Below are 16,042 nucleotides of genomic sequence, written 5' to 3' on the forward strand. Positions count from 1 at the left end.
TTTATTTAAATTCAATTAATGAACTTACAATACATCATTAGTTTCAGAAATGGTGTTCAGTCATTTATCAGTAGCGTATAACACTCAGTACCCTCCTTAATGCTTGTCACCTGATTACCCCTCCGCCCACCCACACCCTCTCCAGCAACCCTCTATTTGTTTCCTATGGTATAGGGCACACGATGAGAGATCTTAGGTAAGTTTTACTTTTAATGTTTCCTTGGAAAGACAGATAACATGTTTCTCCTAATTATTCTAAGGAAGTTAGTACTCTTCATTGACACTCAGAATTCTAAAATATCAAGGAAGTTGCCCAAAGTTACATGGCTAGAAGTGGAAGAAGAACTGGAACTTGAACCTAAAGTTGTATCCAAGTACAGCATTCTTTCAACCTGCCTAGATTGTGGCACAGTTTGGATAACTAGCCTCATCGCGCGCACACGCGCGCGCACACACACACACACACACACACACCCAGGTGCTCATTTGCATACAGCTTATTTTTCTTTCTCTTGATCTCTGTTTTGGTTCCCAGCTTAAGTTCCGAGGCAGGAAACATAGGTTTTGGGGATGTGCACACATTAATTGTCATATTTGCTGATATTAAAATTGGTAATATCCTTGCTCTAATGGAACTTAATGAGAACATAATTATATAAAAAAATCACAATGAATTCACACCCATTTATGGTCTGGACTACACACTGAGCCTAGCTTCTGAAATAGTGAATGCATCACATCTTGGGCAGCCTAGAATCAAAGACCGTTTTTCCTGGAAGTGAAGCTATTAAGTAGCTATAATTCAAATATTGCTCCTTATTTAAAAATCATTTGCACATTTAATGAATGAGATTTGTATTTTAGGTACCAGCAATGCACAGTTGCTAATTCATTCACTTTAATATGTAGTAATGAATAACTCACATTTTTGCAATCCAAGTTACAGAGGAGTAAAGAAAATAAGAATGAAAACAATGAAACTGACTAGGGTTAAGGAGGTTTTTAACCTTTTCAGAAAGGAGAATACTAATGCTAAGTGAGTCTTTTAAGCACTCTTAAAGATGGAATCTTTCAAGATAAAACAAGTGAGACCCATGTAAAGGTACTTCTAAGCTGCTACTCAGGGCAAGTCAATGGAACAAAGATAGATGGCCTTGTAGTCATAGGTTTGGCAGCGCTCTCTCAAATAACTTTTCTAGTATTTTCAGACAATTCAACCCAGTTTATGCTGTGAAGTAAGGAGTCGGTCCGTGTGGGGGGTGTTCAGCAAATCCCAGATCGCTAAATTATAGCTAATTACACCCTGTGAAACAGCTTCCCTCCCTGAAGAGGAAGACGACAACTTAGGTCATCATGATCTGGAAATCTGCTTTGTGGATTTCCGGCATGATCCAGAGATTGTTTCAAGGTTTTAAGTGAAGAAGACTTTAATAGAGGAGAAAGGCCTTTAGCCATTTAACCAGTAAGCTAAAACTGGAAAAATCTCCTTGAATATAGGTATTTGTCTTCAACTTTTATATATAGTAGCAGATGAATACGCGCACCAAATTCCTCTTTTCCTTCCTCATCATTTGCTTGTCACGGGGCTTGGCATTCAGTGGATACATATTCATATCCAAATCCTGGGGTAGAAGCACTAGGGCACCATTCCTTTAGTTACAGAATGCCAAGTTTTCTTTCAGACTATGGAAGGAATTCTCAAACTTGTGTACACCTGAAGCCTCGTGGAAACAAACTACGGGGCCCTACCCTGAGCTTCCCATTAGGCAGCTCTGGGGTGTGGCCCGAGGATTCACATGTCTAACAAGTTCCCAATTGATGTAGACAGCCTGACCTGGATAGCACATTTAAGAACCATGATATTTTAGTGTTGCTTTAGAGTTAAGTAAATGTTCCTTTGCAACTATATCACTTGAGTTTTCCTAGGAAGTGAGCATTTCTTCATATGCAGAACACTTAATGGTAACAGTGACAACTTATTGAGTTACATACAGCGCAGATTCTGAGTTATGGATAGTCAATCAGTTTATAGCTTCATTCAGACCAATGCCTTACTCTGTATAGCCCAGAACCTGCAAAGGTTCTTATTGACCAAGGGGAAGTCACCAAGAAGAAAATAATGCAGAAGGAACTCTGGAGTTAGAAAAGCGGTTTGCAAGTTCCAGTTCTACTTATGAACTTCATCTATTCTGGGCAAATGACCTGTACCACATCGTCTGTGAAACTTTTGTTTCCTTATTACCAAACTGGGGTATGCCATCTGTCCTGAAGATCACATCCCAAGACTGTTAGAAAATTCTGAAGACATAGGAGAGCCTTTGGTTCTTTTTCAGAGCTCAATCCAGTGTTCCTTGTGCTCTTAGAACAGTTGCCCTCAATATTCAGAATTGTAAGTGACCCCAGGTGGCACTGAGAACTTTTGCAATCTTTTAAGGATTCTCCTTCCTCAAGTTCATAGGTGTTTTCTGTTGCTTAGTGTCCCAATATCCCAATGAGAGGAGCACCAGAACTGTGCATAGCCCGCAGAGCAAACAGGGAAAAGCTAGAAGACAAAGACTTTAATGATTAGACCATAGTAACAAGAAAAACATTAGAAAAGCACCGAGGCAAAATGGGAAGAAGAATCCCTTGGATATCTGGAACAGGAGAAGAGAAAACAAATAGCAATAGACCAGCTGTTATTCATCATAAGATTCTGGAAGAAAACTGAGGGAACAAAGAACAGGACTAACTGGTAGAGTTCCTTGAAATGGGTTCTCGGATCATCTTATCCAAACCCTGTATCCTCCTTTGAGAACCCTTCTAACACTGTCCCTAACTCTTAAATGAAGAAAATCAGATTATAAGAGGTTTATGTCAAGATGACACAGCAAGTAGCAGAATCAAGACCCCTATCTGGAGACTCTACATCCTATGTTTTCCCATGATGCCACACTGCCAAAATGTTGTAGGAGGACAGGCCTTTCCGCTGGGACCACTGCTGTGCATCTTACTTTAGGACATAAAACAAAACAGGGGGTAGGTGAGGCACACGTGTTCCTGCACATAAAAGGGACCCAGAAATTTCTCACCAAGACACAGTGTGGATACTGGATGGCAACTAAGTGTTCATGGAATCAACAAGCTCGATTCCATAAAACTCTTGGGTTCTAATTGGGTTTCATCCATGTCTTGGCTGCTCTTTCTCTTTGGCTGAATTTCTCATTCTGGGTCTACTGGCTTTTTATTCTCCACTGGTGTACTGAAGAGGTAGGCTGGGTGAGGGGTGAGGACTGTTGCCCTCATAATCCTACCTTGCCTTCTTTTAAGTTGTCTCCTCCAAAGGATGCTTGGGTACTAGTGATGTCATTTGACCCAAACCATTTAACCTCTCTGAAATCTAGTTGCCTTATCTCTAAAAGGACAGTGGAATAGAGGACTTCCAAGGACCCTTTAGACTTGATTTCTGAAGACTGAGGAGCCTAACTGGAGCAATCTGTGGAACATTTTATGTCCTCTCACTTATATTTGGGGTTCCATTAAACCTAAGCACTCATGTGAGAATCATTTGGTCTCATTTCCTGATTAATGACCACTACCCTTCTTTTTGACTGAATTCTAACAAAAGCTAAATTTTATCGAGTATTCACTATGTGCCAGTTACATATCTTCCACTAAATTTATATGGTGCTCATCACTGTTCTATAGGACTTGTGCTTATCATGCCTATTTTATTGGTAAGGAAGCAAGAATGAAAAGCTGTTGACTAACTTTCTGAGGGCCAGAGGTAGTAAGTAATGAAGGCAGGATTAGAAGCCAGGAAGTGTGGTTACAGAGCCTGTGCTCTGAAATCACTGTTCTTTTTGCCTCAGAATGGTTCAACCTCATTATTAGATGCCTGTTCAGAGTTTCAAAGTTAAGAACAGTAGCTCACTCTAGCCTTCTTTTAAAAACAGCACACTGAATGATCCCAAATTCACTTATGTTATAGTGTTCCTTATACAGCATCTTAGAGTGATATGCAATTCAATTTAGATCCTGAACACTGGTAGAGAACTTCTTTTTGTAAAGGTATATGCGGGAGAGAAGCTAGGGCCTATGGGGCATCAGGTTGTAGTGAATAAAATTCCCTTTCACATCCAGAGCCATTCTTTGTCCCAGGAAAGGAAGAAATCTGCAGCATTTCCGCTATCATCAGTCGCTTTGACAGCCTTCCTAGAAATACTTCAGATGGAGTTCAGTTGGTCATTTCCTCCTTAACCTTCCTTCCCAGCTGCAGTAGTGTTCCTTCAGACAGCCAGACGCTACCCGTCAGTGATCTTCCAGCTGCTTCACCAATTACGAGGCTTCAGAACGAGAAAAATAAAACCCTACTGAAGAAAGATAATCAAGAAATAGCTGGCCAAACTGGGACTGTTTCCTCTGCTCCTGGTAAGAGAACCCAGGGACTGTCTGCTGTTCCCAGAGAGAAGTAAAGAATGCTGGGTTCATGTTTGAGAAGGTCTGCAAAAGGATTAGTTGTGTATTCCACATACATCCTTGGCTATGAATGCTTTTAAAGATGCTATTGACAGTCTGGAGGGAGTCCTAGATTAGCTCAGGTTTTCAGTCTTCTCCCAACTAATTACTTCCCACGTAGTAGAAAAAAGTTTCAAGATCAAATGCTTCAAGTATTTGTGAAGAGAATCTAATGAGCACAGGTAGATTAAAGAGTACATTGAGCTACCAAGAATACTTTAACCCAGGAGAAGCTGGACCCATGAGAAAACCCATCACATAACCTGCTATCTTGTCCTCCAGGATTGTGATTTGTCAAAGGTTAGAGGTCTCTGAGAGCAGGACCTCATTTTGTAAACAATTTTGTCATCTTTCTGTTTCCATTCCCAGTGTTAGGGCTGGATTAGAACACCACAAGATACCCCTCTACCTAAAACATAAGATCAACAGTAGCAGAAAGATATTCATGGAACCATGTCTGAACAGAGATACAACAGGGGTGCTCTTTCCATTTTTCATCCTGTTTTCAAGTCATCACACCCATGTTTCTTCTTTTATTACATATTCTTCTGCTCAGATTGGGAAGGACAGGAAAGAAATCAGTAGCACATTGATTTGGCCAGAAGAGCACCCTCCCCCCCCCAACACACACCGTTCTGACTTCTTCTGGTAACACTTAGCAAATTACTGATTATACAATTAAGACTGAAAAGCATACAACTTTTCGGGCGCCTGGGTGGCTCAGTGGGTTAAGCCGCTGCCTTCAGCTCAGGTCATGATCTCAGGGTCCTGGGATCGAGTCCCACGTCGGGGTCTCTGCTCAGCAGAGAGTCTGCTCCCTCCTCTCTCTCTCTCTGCCTGCCTCTCTGCCTACTTGTGAGCTCTCTCTGTCAAATAAATAAATAAAATCTTTAAAAAAAAAAAAAAAAAAGCATACAACTTTTCTTCTTGGGGAGAGCCAATGTTCCAAAAACAAAACAATTCCTCATAGGTGGGTGGGATAAAGACAATGAAAGTATTTCAAGTAGGGAAGAGGAAATTACTCTATGTTGACATCAAATAATATTCAATAATTGTAACCAGACAGCAGTAAGCAAAGGAGCAGTTCACAAGGTAAGTGCATGAGCAGTAACAACCTCTTGAGGTGTTCCTAGGTGATCTAGATCCCTAGGCCCTCCCTGGAGACACTGATTAAGAAGGTCGGGGCATCTCTGATTTAAAAATAGAAAAAACCCAACCTCCTGAGGAGTGTGATTCACCCTTCTATTGGTCAGCTACTGCTCTAAGTCCCTGGAGTAGGACAATTCTTAGTCTGAAAGGTAATTAAGGTAGTAACTGGTTCTCAGCCTCTCACACAGCCTGAGAAGTAGCCCACAGACCAGCACTAGCTGTTGAGACCTGGACTGAAAGGGCATTCAAATCATTACATACACTTTCTCTTCGTTTTCATACCGCACACTCTGGCTACATTTACTTGGAAGTGTCCTGTCATTTCAAAAAAGGAGAATGGGTCATGGTCTCCAAAAGGTTTCTCTTTATATTACCTATATGTATATTACCTAGTGAATAGCCCTACCTTTCCACTGTCACTCAAGTCTTTTTGGACTAAACTCCTAATCCTCTGCCTTACCACTAAGTTCCATTGCTTGTAACTCCATAGGGCTTACCTGTAGCTTTAGTCCCAAAAGCTGTGCCCTTGTTCAAGTTCTTACGGTTTGCTGTCTGGACTAACACAGTCATCTCCTCAATGGATCTTCCTACTTCCTGGGTTACTTCCCTCTAGTCCATTCTCCACAAATTTCATCATTCCATTTTCCCTGATTAGAATGCTCTTATAACTCCTCATGGTCTCCAGAGTCAAATCCAATCTTAGCACACAAAAGTTAATTTGGTCTCAAGTGTTTAATTTAAAACTCAGGTATCAAAGAGAAAGGTGAGCTAGATTAGATTCTGGCACACTGGACTACCCCAGCTACCAATGTTTATTGCTCTATCAGGACTGATACATCTTCCAAAGCTGAATTTTAATGCTGTTGCCAAATTTTGTTTGTTTGTTAAAAATGAACACAACGCTATACCCTTTTCTCATGCTTGTGGATTGGGTCAGTCTGATGCTGGTGATTTTATACTGTTTTAGACCCTGACTTCATCTGATTATAGCTGGTGTCCAGAATTTTCATGGCCTTTTAAACTACAGTAAACTGATGAACCTTGAAAAACATGGGGCTGAAGGCAGTAACCCCTACATTGCTAAAAATCTGGGTCTATCTTTATACTCCCCCAAAACTTAATAGCCTAAATGTTGACTGCAAGCCTTTGTGATAACAATTAACACACATTTTGTATGTTGTACAACATACTGCACTCTTATAAAAATGTAAGCTGAAGAAAATGTTAAGAAAATCATAAGGAACAGAATCAAAGGAACAGAAAATACATTCACAGTATTACACTGATAAGAAAAAAATAAAATCACATATAAGTGAACCAGCATAGTTCAAACCTATGTTGTTCAAGGGTAAACTACTAATAAATATTGCTAATACCCAGATCTAAACTTGCTGGCCAAAGACAAAAAGGTTAGTGAAACTTCATCATCCTATCTTTCTTGTTCAGAAGCTGTTTTCTCCCCATTACATGATAAAATTCACCTTGATTACAAAACCATTACCTTTGGTAGAGTCCTCTTTATCTCTTTCTTATTCAACAGGTCCCTGTAGTAGCGAGGTAATAAATAGTCTCTTCTAAGAGAAATGCAGATCTCTTCCAATAAGAGATGAACCAAAAGTGTCCATTAGGAACTTAAGACAGTAGGGTCAACAGACTACTTAGGAAACAAGCTGGAAGAAGAATCTGGAGACCATGCTCGTGCAGGTGAGCGTGAATTCCCCTATTTAATTCCCATTAGTAAAGCTTGCAGGGCAAGTCAAAATTTACCTTTCCATGCCAAGCCTCTCAAACAAGCTCCAAACTTAATGTCTTTGCAGTGAACATAGGTATATTGATTCTGTCCATTTTCCAGGATTACCACCCTTCTACTATCTAAACGTGGTTTTATAGACCATGGACCTAAAAACTTCTGGAATTGTTATGTTAATCTTTTTAAATCATGGGTCCCATCGAAAAATCTGAAGAAATCTATGATTTTCTCTAAAATATACATGCAAACAAAATTTTGTATAATTTGCCCATCAATTTCAGTATATCTGTAACTTTGACCTGCTAAACTGTCCTATGTAAAGACTCTTCTTACAGAATACCTTTACCCAATGACACCCTAGGAGAAAAACCTCTGAACAAAAAGTTAATTTTATTAATTAAGATTTTATTAATCTTCTTTACTTAGACCAGCACCTAAATCAGTGAGTCACCACTGACTTTCATAAGTACCATGACTTTACATAACCTATTTATGATGTTTCCAGAAACAAAGATCCTGGTCTGTAGTTTTTTTTTTTTGTTTTGTTTTGTTTTTTTTTGGTATAAAGTTTCTGGCTTAAGAGTTGTACTACTCAGCATGGAGGTTCCTCAAAATGTTGAAAATAGAACTGCCCTATGACCCAGCAATTGCACTACTGGGTATTTACCCTAAAGATACAAACGTAGTGATCCAAAGGGGCACGTGCACCTGAATGTTTATAGCAGCAATGTCCACAATAGCCAAACTATGGAAAGAACCTAGATGTCCATCAACAGATGAATGGATCAAGAAGTTGTGGTATATATACACAATGGAATACTATGCAGCCATCAAAAGAAATGAAATCTTGCCATTTGCGTCAACATGGATGGAACTAGAGCGTATCATGCTTAGCGAAATAAGTCAAGCAGAGAAAGACAACTATCATATGATCTCCCTGATATGAGGAAGTGGTGATGCAACATGGGGGCTTAAGTGGGTAGAAGAAGAATCAATGAAACAAGATGGAATTGGGAGGGAGACAAACCGTAAGTGACTCTTAAGCTCACAAAACAAACTGAGGGTTGCTGGGGGGAAGGGGGTTGGGAGAAGGTGATGAGATTATGGACATTGGGGAGGGTATGTGCTTTGGTGAGTGCTGTGAAGTGTGTAAACCTGGTGATTCACAGACCTGTACCCCTGGGGATAAAAATATATGTTTATAAAAAATAAAAAATTAAAAAAAAAGAGTTCTACTGCTATTTAGATGCCTTCCAGCACACGTTTCTAGATAGGAAACATGGGGTCTTTCATCTTCATCCAATGAAGATGTGGGGCAGGGTGGTGGGGGGGTAGAGGCTGATAGACCTGGAAGAACATTTTCAAACTTTGGTCCTCTGAGCCGGGGGATTTTTAGCGGAGTCTGAATCTCAGTGGTAGAGGTTCAGAAAATTGCTTCCTTCCATTTACCCAAAAGATGCCAGACCCTAAGAAATTAGACATTCCAAACACAGACTAGTATATCACAGAAATGTATCAGTCAGGCAGGTGAGAATGCGGTGTCCTCTTCCCACAAGATAGCCAACTTAAGAAACCAAATGAAAACCAGGAAGTTGCATGAGAAACACAACAAAGGAGAGATGATGGGTGGGCCAGAATGCTCCTATCTGCCTATGCTCTCTCCCCTACCAATGGGATATGGCTGTGAGGGAGAAGCAAGCCAGGGGAACTTCTTATGTATGACAATTTTTAGGTTTTTTAATGTTGTCCCTATAAAGTACAAACACATAAAAGAACATTATTGATAACATACCCATCATCTCTTCACTCTAATGCACCATTACTATTACTATTTATTACACCATTACAATTTGATATGTATCTTTAATTTTTTCTTATATATACTTCTATCCCAGATAGACAGACATCAGCTCTATTTTCATCAGCATCTCTAAACTCCCAGTAAATCAAGAATCTACTGGCCTACCCAGATTAAAACACGTTAATAGGATCGTCGATACAGTTGATACAGAGGGGATGGAGTAGAACTGCTTTTAAACTCCATATTCTTGCTATAAAGTCAAACTAGATTCTGGTCAAACCTCTGGTTCTAAATCAGTTTGCATGAAATATAGATGTAAACATGTTCAATACTAGGGAAGGAATCAGCAAATTGCAGCACATAAAAATTCTCTAAGACAGATGTCTCAGTCTCAACAAACAAATGGCAAATTAGAAAAGAAAAAAAGGAGAAACATAAATGAAAAGCAACTTAAGGGGTATATCAACCAAGTGCAATGTACAGATCTTGTTTCAAATACATTAGGTTTTATGTAAGACTCAGTATTCACAAAGCAAAAAAATAGAGCAGAAGCACATAAGGTAAAGGGGAAACAGAGCATACCACAAAGGGTGGGGGGTGGAAACAGTGACCAATTTACAGAGGTACACAGAAACAGGGGGGAAGAAAACAACAATGGAAATCCAAGACAAGCAGTAAGCAATTAAGATGGCATTAGTAATCTTCACATATCAATAACTCTAATGTAAATGGATAGAACTTACCTAAAGGCATAAAGCGACTGAATGGCCAGATGAAAAACTGTATGCTGCAAGAAGGTCCTAAAATGAAGGCGTCAGTTCATCAAGAATTGATAACTGTCATAAATGTATACATATCCAACACTGGAGCACCTAAGCATATATTAGGCAAACACTAACAGATCTGAAGGAAACCATGGACAACAGTAGGCGACATCAATACCTTATTTTTAGCAACAAATATATCATCCAGAAAAAAACAATAAAAAAAAAAAAAAAACAGTTGAACCATAGACTTCATTAGACCAAATGGACTAATAAGACATTTCCAGAGTAGCCCATTAGAAGCAGAATACATGTTCCTATCAGGTACACTTGAAACATTCTCAAATATACTTTAAAGCATTCTCCTGAGCAATGTGGAGTCAAACGTAGTATATAGTATATGATTCCACTTATAAAATTCAAAGTCAAGATGGTGGTTACCTTTGGGTGGGATGGTCACTGGAGTGGGGTGGTGTTTCTCAGGTGCTTTTCTGCTTTTCTGCTTCATCTTCTGCTTTTTCATTTGTGTCCTAGTTACATAGAGACATTCATGAGGATTCGTCAAGTTGTAAACTTAAGATTTGAACATCTGTTTTACAAAAAAGTAGTATTTATGAGACCATATGAACATTGGCATTAAGGGATATTAAGGAGTGGCTGGAGGTTTTCTTTGTTGATAATATTGAGGTGGTGTCAAGAAGTCTTATATTTTAAAAACACATATGGAAATACTTATGTATGAAATGTGATGCTTAAGATTTACTTTAAAAAGTGTGGGTGGAAGGTGGAGAGAGTTTAGATTGACTGTACGTTCATTGTTGAAGCCAGGTCATGGTTACATGAGGGTACATCAATCTATTCTCTCATATGTATTTGAAAATGTTCTTACAAAAGTAATTGTAGAATTCCTTTGATCACCTTTCATTGTCCCATTCTCTCTCTCTCTCTGCATGGTCTTGGGGCCTTCATTGCTCACCGTATTCCCACTTTATGGACTGGACCACTTCACTGCCTTTCTACAATGCAGTTCACTTTATGCTCTTAATCTGAGCACCAACTCCTCCTGCAGGCCCCCTTGAGGGCTCAGCCTCCAACAGTTTATAAAAACAATCAATAGGGATGGACCTTTTCCAGGAAGGAAAGTCCTATTCTAACTGCTAAGAAAAAAAAAAAATTCCATATTATTCATCCACTCATTTATTCCTCTGTTCATTCTCCTCTTTCTCCCCCTCCTTCCCCAAATATGCTTGTATAGGTAGGATTTGCAAGATACTCTGGTCTTCCAACTAGAAAGGTTTTTTGAGAAGTACTGTTAATAGCATCGGAAACATAGTTAAGTTTCCCCCAGTGTGGGCTTCTACTGACCACTCGTCTAAACCATTGCAGGAAGATTTTTCACAAATTTTTACATCAGAAAATGATCGGTTGCTGTTTCCTGTTCTGAGTGTGCGTCTTTTGCAGTCTTCAATCCCCTCACGCAACGGCTGGATTTTTTTGAAATTTCCTGAGAAATTATGGATTTTTCAGGAGAAAGGGAAAGAAAGCACTTAAAAGGGGCACCTGGGTGGCTCAGTGGGTTAAAGCCTGTGCCTTCAGCTCAGGTAATGATCCCAGAGTCCTGGGATCGAGCCCCGCATCAGGCTCTCTGCTCGGCAGGGAGTCTGTTTCCTCCTCTCTCTCCGCCTGCCTCTCTGCCTGCTTGTGATCTCGGTCTGTCCAATAAATAAATAAAATCTTTGGGAAAAAAAAAGAAAAGATAGCACTTAAGAGTCATCCATGGAGTTACTGGGAATCTCTAGTAAGAACTGGTCACATAGAAGCACCAACAAGCAAGTCCAAGTCCAAATGGAATGGAGGTAAAACAGCTGAGATTTTACTGGTTTTCTAGGAATGGCGGTGGTACGATAATTTACTTTGACTTGGTCTCGAAGCATACATTCCCAGCTTAGGAAAAAAGCACAGAAGTTGGGGTGCCTGGGTGGCTCAGTGGGTTAAAGCCTCTGCTTTCAGCTCAGGTCATGATCTTAGGGTCCTGGGATCGAGCCCCACGTCGGGCTCTCTGCTCAGCAGGGAGCCTGCTTCCTCCTCTCTCTCTGCCTGCCTCTCTGCCTACTTGTGCTCTCTGTCTGTTAAATAAATAAATAAAATCCTTTAAAAAAAGCACAGAAGTTGAGTTTGATTTAGGAATTAATAAGCAGATGTGATTTGAGGAAAATTAAAACATTTTATCAACCTTTATGAAATTCTGGACTCTGGTTGTATGAACACAAACTACAAGGCACTTTATCACCTCAGTTTAGAATTTTCTGTCCCAGTGTCACCTGACAGCTGCTCACTCAGTGGGGAGCATTCAGTTCTCTTCCTGCCCATGCTCGGTGCCTAGCCCACCTCCGCCACGCATACTGCTGCTTCCCCACCTCACAGATCACTTTCATGTATGGAGACTCTAGGTCTTTCTGAGCGAACACCAACACAGCCATCTGTTCGCACTGCCCTGAGCCCTTTCTCCTGCTAGGACTGCATCCTTCACTCCTCCCACCATCCCCCACCCCCCAGAACGACAAAAATACCTTTCTAATGTTCAAACAAAGTATCAGTTAGGGGACTACAAAATTCTTCGGAGAAATTCATCCCCCTTTACAGAAGCTGGATAGAAATCATTGCAAAGCAGGAGACTCCTCCACGGAGTTCAGGATAGGAACGGATCAACAAGGACAATCCTCCGATTCTTACACCATTAGTACTATTCATAGTCAAACTTTCATGCAAAGGAGCTGGTATCTGGGAATAATCCCTGTTTCAGACCAATATAAAGCAGCAGCAGCACAGATTTGAAAGACCTCTGACACCACATTCCTGTCACGAGGAGTCAAACAGACTTCCCTTTGAAGGTGAATAAGTTCTCCTCTGATGGTCATCAGGGGTGCTTTGGGACAATCTGCATTTCCACATGGAGACAAGGAGGTAATAGGCTTCGAGGGACACTTTTAAGAGACCTGGGACAAGAGTTAAGGGCTCAGGGCATGGCCTCAAAATGGGTGTGATCAGCCCACACAGTTCTGTGTAGTTCCTGAGGAGACAGGTGGACATGCTGGTTTTGAGACACAGACAGGATAGGCAGGCAAGGTAGGGGCAGTGTTCAGAACACTGACTCTGGCCAGATTGCCAGAATCTGCCCACCAGCAACAGCGCCAGTGGAGTCAGCTTCTACAAGAATTCAGTGAATTAGTATGTATGAGCTCTTAGAACAGGGTCTCCTGCCTCATAGTCAGCATAAAGGTCAGCTGTTTTGAATTGAAGGTATACATACCCAGGAAGAATAATGATCCTGGTGTACTGCTTACAGACTCCATCATATGTGCAATTAAAGAAATAATACAGGGCATCACAGGGGAAGGAAGGGAAAAATAAAGACAAAAATCAGAGAGGGAGCCAAACGTAAGAGACTTTTAATCATAGGAAACAAATTGATTGTTGTTGGAGGGGAAGGGAGTCGGATAGGGTAACTGGGTGATGGGCATTAAGGAAGGCACTTGTGATGAGCACTGGGTGCTACATGCAACTGATAAACTACTGAATTCTACATCTGAAACTAATGATATACTATATGTTAACTAATCGAATTTAAAGAAGTTTAAAGAAAAAAAAAAAAGATTCCAAGAAAGCATGGTAGATCACACCTTCAATTTGCAGCTCAGAAATCAATTTAATGGAGCATAAAGAGAAAGTCTCAAATGTCCAGGGGAAGAGTTGCTGGCATAATAGAAAGAGCATTAGACGTGGAGCAAAGAGGTCTGGGTTTAAGTCCTCAGTCACTGCCAGTTCTGTGACCTCAAATCAAGCAACTCATCCTTTTGGGCTTGTAAGGAGAATTGATATTTATGGTTGCTTCTAGTTTAAAACTACGATTTGATGCCAAATAGTGCTTATATCCCTCTTAGAACGGGCACCTAGTTAGGCTTTAACAGGATTCCTGGAGGCCAGCAAAGGGGGAGTCACAGCCTGTTATCAGGGAAGTTAGCAGCCTGCCTGGGCAGCATTCCACAACCAAGGCCACAAGAAGCAGGATCAAGCCAGACATTTCTGAGACAAAGAAGGCTGAGACCCTGAGCAAGTAAGGGAGAAAAGGCATGAAATCCTGCTCCCCAGCAAACCTCCTCCCCAAATAATAATCAATCCACCCTTTTATTAACAACTGTCCATAAAAGAGACTCAAGCCCCGGGGGAGACCCCTCTCCCAGCTCATGGATGGCTCACTCTTTAATCAACTCTTCATAAGAAAAGAATTCAAGGGCGGACCAGACAGTGGTTGAGGGGTGCAAGGAGACTAAGCATCTTCCCTAACTCCTTTTGGGACAGCTGGGTCAAGACCCCAGGGCCTGCGCTCTCCCCAGTCTACCCAGCACCATCACTTCTTTGATGAGGTGCACATCTAGGAGGAAGAAGGAAGTGTCACTTTGGACCCCTATGCCCTCTATCTAAGAATTCCTCTTATTTAAATCATCTAGACCCATTTACCGAATCTTAAGAACACAGACCCAAAAGTTCAAGAACCCCCCCCCCAAAAGATAAACTGACACCAAGAATTTGACAAGTATTTCTAAGATACCAGATCTTAGACACAAGACACACACACACACACACACACACACAAAATTTATAGAGACCTGACCACAGTGCTGACAAGTTTTCTTTGTTCCAGACATCACACATCTCCAGACACCTGGCCAGGGTTTGGGCTGTAGGTTGTGGCCATACAGAAGCACTCAGTCTTCTTTGAGGACCAAAGCCACTGATGCTGGCTTTGTAAGCACCAGATTGTCACATGCTAAACTAAAGCCCAACCACTAATAAGAGTTAAATTACTTACTCCAACAGCAGGGATGGCAGATCTAAGAAAAGATTTAAGCTGATGAACTAAGTTTCATACAAAATATGCCTTCAAGAATAACTCCTAAAGGGCATTTATAACCATCTTTCTGAAATCATTAAAAAAGAAAGAAAGAAAGAAAGAAAGAAAACCCACCCTGACACAGGTGGATATTTTCTCTAGCTAATTTCCTGAGAGGCAGTGCTCATTATCAATTCAAAGATTAAACTGATGCACTCACCAGGAAGGAAAAAAGAAATTCCACAGACATTATTATGCAAATTCAGCCTTAACACTCTGCAGTTGTAAGAAATGTTCAGTTGTGTATAACTGTCTTGGCATGTCCACATAAGACACCGATTTATAGAACAGGACTGACTTATGGAAAAAAAAAATCAGGCAAGCCAATCATATTTTCCAAATACCACAAAAGACGACGGAGATTTATAAAAGCTGACAATATTCAAAAAACAAAACCTGAGTATGTATGACAGACTTCAGGTTCTCACACATATTTCAAGGAAAACAGCTTGGAAAATCCCAAACCCTCTTTTTGCAAAGGTTTCACGTTCCTGGTAAGGGAAACCCAAACCATTTCAACAGAATCTGGGTAGTATTTACATAGCACTAGGTATTATAAAGACATCGAAGAGAAATAAGGCCAAGATTCTGCCACTGAAGCAGGAAAGAGAAAGACAAAGGAAATACAAAGTAGAACACAATACTGTGTTCTAAGAGAGATTAAATTTGGGGTGGAAAAAAGGTTTTGTGGGAAAAGGTGCTGTTTCAACTTTGTTTCGAGAGATAGGGTTAAGAAAGCAAAGACATGAAGGGCAGGAGGCGGTTTCAGGGTCTGGCCAAAGTGAGAGCCTGGAGGTAGGTGAATATCATCCCATTTGGCTCCAGGGTAGGGACAAGATGGCCCAAGATGGGGACTGGAGGTATTTTGCAGAGTACTGGCTCGTGGATAGTTTGATCTTTATTCATTCTGCAGACACTGTTCCTTCAGGACTTTATGTCAGTTAGGAATTGAACCATCTGTAAAGTAACCCAGATTGAACACTGGAAGAAGGACCGGGAAAAAAGGAACGGAAGATGTGAAGAGAAAGGGGATTGGTGGAGACAGGTAACGGAGGAGGAGGGAGAAGGTGGGATCCATGGACTGGAATAGGGATTCTTGTAAGGAAGACCAACACCATTTCCTCATAGCA

Source organism: Mustela lutreola, chromosome 4, assembly GCF_030435805.1.
Source record: "Mustela lutreola isolate mMusLut2 chromosome 4, mMusLut2.pri, whole genome shotgun sequence".
Classification (NCBI taxonomy): Eukaryota; Metazoa; Chordata; class Mammalia; order Carnivora; family Mustelidae; genus Mustela; species Mustela lutreola.